At 51.4% G+C, this 7,500-nt stretch overlaps 1 protein-coding gene across 2 annotated transcripts in view; it reads right to left on the reverse strand.

The window, feature by feature from the left end:
* The window catches only part of prkcz (protein kinase C, zeta), a 125,267-nt gene that overhangs the window by 117,074 nt on the left and 693 nt on the right, over positions 1-7,500 (reverse strand). The window lies entirely within an intron of this gene.

The following is a 7,500-nucleotide window of genomic DNA, read 5'->3' on the forward strand; positions in this document are numbered from 1 at the left end:
TTTTTAAATGCAAAAATGATGCGTCTCACTCTCCTCCACGTGTCCAACCAGTAGAGGGGGCTACAGAGTCAGACAACAGTACTCCCAGTGCAGAAGTACTGCAGTAACCAGTAGTTGTAAAGGATGTTTTGGATGTGAATGTATCAGGAGATTCCCTTCATGCTGGGTGGGAGTTGGTCTGTTCTAACGAAGCCCTGCAGGGGGCGCCAGTTTAAAAGCAGGCATAGCTCACCAGAGCTTAGAGGTTAGTGGTGTGCCCCGCCCCCTTGGCGCCTCACTTCCTGTTTGCTTACTGGTAGGATGACAGTGGCTGCACTGTTTGGCACTTTTTGAGCATCTTTACAGAAACGACTCATCTCTTCTTCTTTCTCTCTCCTCCAGCTTCTTCTCACCTTCTGCTGGGACAGGGTGGACCTCACTACTCTGATTAGGATTAATGATCAGGCCCTGGGGTATTTTTAACAGCATCAATGTGTGTGAGCGGGGTTAATGTCATTAAATTAACTGATGTGTTCCTGACTTGCCTCCTCCTCAAGGCGCTCCACCCCCCACCCCCCCACGGCTGCGGGGTTCAGTTGCTGTTTCACCAATTACAGATCAACAGTACAGGTGACTGACGTGAAATTAAACCAATCAGTGTGTTTGAAGTTTGTAGCAAGTCAGCTGTGGTTTGTTCTGGTGTTTCTACCAGATGTTATCACTTCTCTTCTAATTCACCACTGGAAAGGAGAAATTTGTGTGAAAAGCTGCAGGTCAGGTTCACGAGGCTCCTTGTGCTCTTCTGCTGAGAGAGCTGCCGGTGTGAGCAGAGCACCTGAACCCTGAGAGAGCTGCCGGTGTGAGCAGAGCACCTGAACCCTGAGAGAGCTGCCGGTGTGAGCAGAGCACCTGAACCCTGAGAGAGCTGCCGGTGTGAGCAGAGCACCTGAACCCTGAGAGAGCTGCCGGTGTGAGCAGAGCACCTGAACCCTGAGAGAGCTGCCGGTGTGAGCAGAGCACCTGAACCCTGAGAGAGCGGCTGGTGTGAGCAGAGCACCTGAACCCTGAGAGAGCTGCCGGTGTGAGCAGAGCACCTGAACCCTGAGAGAGCTGCCGGTGTGAGCAGAGCACCTGAACCCTGAGAGAGCAGCCGGTGTGAGCAGAGCGCCTGAACCCTGAGAGAGCGGCTTTTGTGAGCAGAGCACCTGAACCCTGAGAGAGCAGCCGGTGTGAGCAGAGCACCTGAACCCTGAGAGAGCGGCCGGTGTGAGCAGATGTTTCATCACCAAGAATTTCATATCGACTGCACTGCAGACTGAGCCTTCCACCAGCGTTATCCACCAGGAGCCGCAAATAGATCAGTGCCCAGTCAGCACAAGTGACACACACACACACACACACACACACACACACACACACACACACACACACATACACAGATCTGGAAAAAGGAAGCAATCGATACACAGGATGACTCACATTGCATAGTATGACCACTACGACTCAAAGTGGCCCCGAACCCCACCCCCCACCCCCCCCACACCCCCCACCCCCCACCCCCCCCACCCAGCCCCACTACCACCACCACCACCACACACACACACACACACACACACACACACACACACACCCCATATGCGAGGAAAGTTTTGCATTGTCACGTGAAACCCCTGCCGTCCCGGGGAACATTGAGGTCCAGGTTCTTGACTCCCACACTGATCAGGACCAGAACTCAGGAACTCAGGAGGCTCTTTGGGAACTAAACTGCTGCTCTGTATTTCCTGTGACACATTGCTCAGTTTGGATGAAACGGATCAATGTTTAAGGAAGTCGTGGAGAAGCGGTGGCCTCAGGAGACGTCAGTCCGCGTGCCGCTTCAGGAGGATCAAGGCTGTGAAGCTGATGTCAAATTACAAGCACTCATCATAACATTTCAGACTCGGTTCTGTCGCAGTCAAGCTTTTCATCAGAGTTGTAAAAACGACTCTGGTGGAATTCCACATTACAGAAACCCTAAAGATGAGCTTAAAAGCTTCTATTTAAGCTGTTCAGTACATGTGATGGGACTGCCCGAGGAACCCGCCGTCACAGGCTCCTCTTCTTCTTCTATTCTAAATTCTCATTTCATACGTTTCCTGTAATAATCATTCATTTACCTGGAGAGAGAAGTGAGCTAATTCAACATTGTGGCTGTGTCTTAAGGCCATTTTTAATTAGCTGAGCTTCGTTTCAGAGTTCCCTCAGTCTGACGCTCCACTTCTCCAGCTCAGCTGCCGTTGTTTAGTGGCCCAATAGTCACAAATACAAACAATGAGGCGAATGAGGAGAAGATCACAACCAACCATGAGTCGACTTTATAAACGTAACAGCTTCAGCCACCCTGGTGAACCTTTCAGGTGAAATGATGGTACCAGGACAGTCCACCATGAACCTAGATCAAGGAAGCAGCACTGAGCTCCGGAGCACTGGTGATAACTCTACAGCCGCTGTTGTTTCTCTCACTTCAACAAAGCAGATTTCCCACCACATTTCAAGTGGTTTGTAAAAGGAGCCAATACGTTCAGGGTGTAATCCGGATCAATGGATAAACTGCACAAGAGACACAAATTTAACCAAACTGGTCTTTTCAAAACCTGACGTTTGTTTGTTTGTTTGTTTGTTTGTTTGTTTTAGGGAAAAGTACATTTAAATATTTTCACCTAAACCACAGTCTGAGCTTAACCCAGTGGACTGATACCAAATGCAAACTGGGTCACATCTGGACTTTGTAGTTTCATTTCATTTTTGTTCTGTTTTCATTTCAAATACAAAATTAGAGGAAAATCAATGAACGTTCTCATTAAATGTGGAACTCGTCGACGTCACTACTGACTGAGTTCCACCTGCGATGCTGTGAAGAATCAGATTCAGTCCAAGAGATATGGGATGACCTGTGGGGTTCCACAAAGGTCAGATCTGGGACCACTGCCTTTTATCCAGTACATGTTGGTACTGGATGGTCTCAATTCAGTTATGCTGACGACACTGTGCTCTGGCTCCTCAAAACGCCGGCCCAGTTGAAGACCTTCTGAAAGGCGTTTTCATATACAGTGTTGGACGACACAACAGAGAAGACGATCGGGTCCGAAGACGATCGGGTCCAAAGACGATCGGGTCCAAAGACGATCGGGTCCAAAGACTCAACGAAAGAAAGTGACCTCCACAATCAGCACAGTGAGACTTTGACACTTTTAGATGAAGAATTCTAAAACAAAATCTCTTGAAGGGTGGAATGTAGTGAGATGAGGACTAAACCTGAGTCTGAGTGGAACCGTTACGGCGGTGGTACCAAGCTTTTCAAAGCCGCTGGTAAAAAGGTCACATTCGTCTGTGTTTTCATGACCAAGCAGACGTGATGAGCAGAAGATGTCCAGATGTATGATCCGTATCACGAAAGAGTACTGAGCATCACTACCAGGACACTCATTCAGTCTCCAGATTTTCTTGGACACATGAAACTACACAATTCTACACAGTGCAAATCAGACAGGCTGTCAAACATAAGCTCCGTGGGCCAAAACAAGGCCGCCAGACGCTCCACTAAAAACACATGATTCTGAACCAGCTTTGTCTCGGATCATTGGTTATAAAATAGAACTTGACCACCTCCACTCAAAGTTCAGACAAACACAAAGTCCTTCTCTCCATCTTTGTTCTTCTGAATCAGAGCCACACAGCTCTGGGGCTGATTCCAGGTCTGCTTCACGTCACAGATGGTCAATGAGTTTCACTCACACACTCTTTTCCACTGCATGAGCAGCCCCAAACACTGATAATCACCTTCACCCATTCACACACACATTCACACTCGAATGGAGGCGACCACCATGCGGCGCTCGGTCCGTCCATTAGGAGCAGTTTGACGGTCAGTGTCTTGCTCAAGGACACTTCAAAATGCGGACAGGGGGAGATGAACCGGCAACCCTCCAATTGAGAGATGACCACTCCAGCAACTGAGCCACAGCCACCCTGAAAGGGTTCCAGAAACCCAACCTGACATCACCACGTCTCCACTCAACACAGATCTTAAAGAGGCTCAGGACTGGAGGAGGAAGGAGGTGAAGTCTGAGGCTCAGGACTGGAGGAGGAAGGAGGTGAAGTCTGAGGCTCAGGACTGGAGGAGGAAGGAGGTGAAGTCTGAGGCTCAGGACTGCAAACACGAGTCTCCTCCAGAAAACAAAGTGATTTATCTGGTGGAGACTTGAGGCCTTCACCTCCCTGTAGAGGGGAAGATCCAGCCAGCGCTCAGTGAAGCTGAGTGGTGGGTGAAAGTCTTGAAGGCAGGATGTAGATGTGAGGAACCTGCTGAGCTCCACTGAGGAACACGCTGACACTCCACAATGTCACTGCAGAGAACTCTCATGCAACATGCACTGTGTACGGTGTGCAAACCGCCACCACGAGACCAGCAGCCCCACTGTGAAGCACGGTGGAGGCAGCATCATGATTCAGGGCTGCCATGGATCCTGTTCAACAGCTGAAGTTTGTTGAGGGAAAACAAAGTAGGTCTACAGCAGGACGTGGATCTGACGGTGAAGCAGCAGAACAAGCTCAGCAGACGTTCTGACATTCAGGCAGATCTCGAGCTGGAAGAGGAAGAGTGGTCCGGATCGATCCGGAACGGTCCGGATCGGTCAACAATTCCGATCAGGGTTCTGTGGTGAAGGACCAGGTATCGACCTGATATAAAGGCAAGGCTTTAATTCCTTGTTCCAGCAGCACTGTGAAGGTTTGATGTGTTCAGTAAACCCAGAACCAGAGACCAGACACCAGAACCAGACACCAGACACCCGAACCAGACACCAGAGGCCAGAACCAGACACCAGACATCACAGTCCAGAACCAGACACCAGAACCAGACATCAGAACCAGACACCAGAACCAGATATCAGAACCAGACACCAAAACCAGAACCAGACACCAGAACCAAAGACCAGAACCAGAGACCAGAGACCAGAATCAAACACCAGAACCAGAGACCAGAACCAGAGACCAGAACCAAAGACCAGAACCAGACACCAGAACCAGAACCAGAACCAGAACCAGAACCAGAGACCAGAACCGGAAACCAGAACCAGAGATCAGAGACCAGCTCGGGTTTGTCTGCAATGTGACTGTGATGATGATGATGATGATGATGATCAGACGTCATGTGTGATGAAGGTGCATGCAGGTCTCCAGCATTGCGCTCTGGTTGCTCCATGTTGTCTGAAAGTTGCTGCTCCTCAAACGGCCTGAAGCAGCAGGATAAAGGGTTCCTGTGTGGCTGCATCACATCAGCTGGATCCCGCTGCTCCACCACACAACTCCAACCGGCCAGACGGCCTCAGCAGCAACCTTCACTCCCACACAGCAGCAGCAGCAGCAGCAGCAGCAGCAGCAGCAGCAGCAGCAGCATGCCACACTGTGGGCAGCTACAGCCTGGTTCTCCCTGTTACAGCCTGGTTCTCCCTGTTACAGCCTGGTTCTCCCCCCCTACAGCCTGGTTCTCCCCCCCTACAGCCTGGTTCTCCCCCCTACAGCCTGGTTCTCCCCCTACAGCCTGGTTCTCTCTGTTACAGCCTGGTTCTCCCCCCTACAGCCTGGTTCTCCCCCGACAGCCTGGTTCTCTCTGTTACAGCCTGGTTCTCCCTGTTACAGCCTGGTTCTCCCTGTTACAGCCTGGTTCTCCTTGTTACAGCCTGGTTCTCTCTGTTAGAATCTGGTTCTCTCCCCTAGAGCCTGGTTCTCTATGTTACAGCCTGGTTCTCCCTGTTACAGCCTGGTTCTCTCTGTTACAGCCTGGTTCTCCTTGTTACAGCCTGCTTCTCTCTGTTAGAGCCTGGTTCTCCTCCCTACAGCCTGGTTCTCTCTGTTACAGCCTGGTTCTCCCCGTTACCGCTTGGTTCTCCCTGTTACAGCCTGGTTCTCTCTGTTACAGCCTGGTTCTCCTTGTTACAGCCTGGTTCTCCCCCCTACAGCCTGGTTCTCCCCGTTACAGCCTGGTTCTCTCTGTTACTGCCTGGTTCACCCTGTTACAGCCTGGTTCTCCCCCCTACAGCCTGGTTCTCTCTGTTATAGCCTGGTTCTCCCTGTTACAGCCTGGTTCTCCCCCCTACAGCCTGGTTCTCTCTGTTACAGCCTGGTTCTCCTTGTTACAGCCTGGTTCTCCCTGTTACAGCCTGGTTCTCCTTGTTACAGCCTGGTTCTCCCTGTTACAGCCTGGTTCTCCTTGTTACAGCCTGGTTCTCCCTGTTACAGCCTAGTTCTCCCTGTTACAGCCTGGTTCTCCTTGTTACAGCCTGGTTCTCCCCCCTACAGCCTGGTTCTCCCCGTTACAGCCTGGTTCTCTCTGTTACTGCCTGGTTCACCCTGTTACAGCCTGGTTCTCCCCCCTACAGCCTGGTTCTCCTTGTTACAGCCTGGTTCTCCTTGTTACAGCCTGGTTCTCCCCCCTACAGCCTGGTTCTCCCTCCTACAGCCTGGTTCTCCTTGTTACAGCCTGGTTCTCCCCCCTACAGCCTGGTTCTCTCTGTTACAGCCTGGTTCTCCCTGTTGTAGCCTGGTTCTCCCTGTTACAGCCTGGTTCTCCCTGTTACAGCCTGGTTCTCCTTGTTACAGCCTGGTTCTCTCTGTTAGAGCCTGGTTCTCCCTGTGTAGCCTGGTTCTCCCTGTTACAGCCTGGTTCTCTCCTTGTTACAGCCTGGTTCTCCCTGTTACAGCCTGGTTCTCCCTGTTAGAGCCTGGTTCTCCCTGTTATAGCCTGGTTCTCCCTGTTAGAGCCTGGTTCTCCCTGTTATAGCCTGGTTCTCCCTATTACAGCCTGGTTCTCCCTGTTACCGCCTGGTTCTCCTTGTTACAGCCTGGTTCTCCCTGTTAGAGCCTGGTTCTCCCTGTTAGAGCCTGGTTCTCCCTGTTATAGCCTGGTTCTCCCTGTTAGAGCCTGGTTCTCCCTGTTATAGCCTGGTTCTCTCTGTTAGAGCCTGGTTCTCCCTGTTACAGCCTGGTTCTCCCCCCTACAGCCTGGTTCTCCCTGTTAGAGCCTGGTTCTCCCTGTTATAGCCTGGTTCTCTCTGTTAGAGCCTGGTTCTCCCTGTTACAGCCTGGTTCTCCCCCCTACAGCCTGGTTCACCCTGTTACAGCCTGGTTCTCCCCCCTACAGCCTGGTTCTCCCTGTTACAGCCTGGTTCTCCCTATTACAGCCTGGTTCTCCCTGTTACCGCCTGGTTCTCCTTGTTACAGCCTGGTTCTCCCTGTTAGAGCCTGGTTCTCCCTGTTATAGCCTGGTTCTCTCTGTTAGAGCCTGGTTCTCCCTGTTACAGCCTGGTTCTCCCCCCTACAGCCTGGTTCTCCCTGTTACAGCCTGGTTCTCCCCCCTACAGCCTGGTTCTCCCTGTTACAGCCTGGTTCTCCCTATTACAGCCTGGTTCTCCCTGTTACCGCCTGGTTCTCCTTGTTACAGCCTGGTTCTCCCTGTTAGAGCCTGGTTCTCCCTGTTATAGC

The sequence above is a fragment of the Lipophrys pholis genome (genome assembly GCF_963383615.2).
Source record: "Lipophrys pholis genome assembly, chromosome: 8".
In the NCBI taxonomy this organism is placed as follows: Eukaryota; Metazoa; Chordata; class Actinopteri; order Blenniiformes; family Blenniidae; genus Lipophrys; species Lipophrys pholis.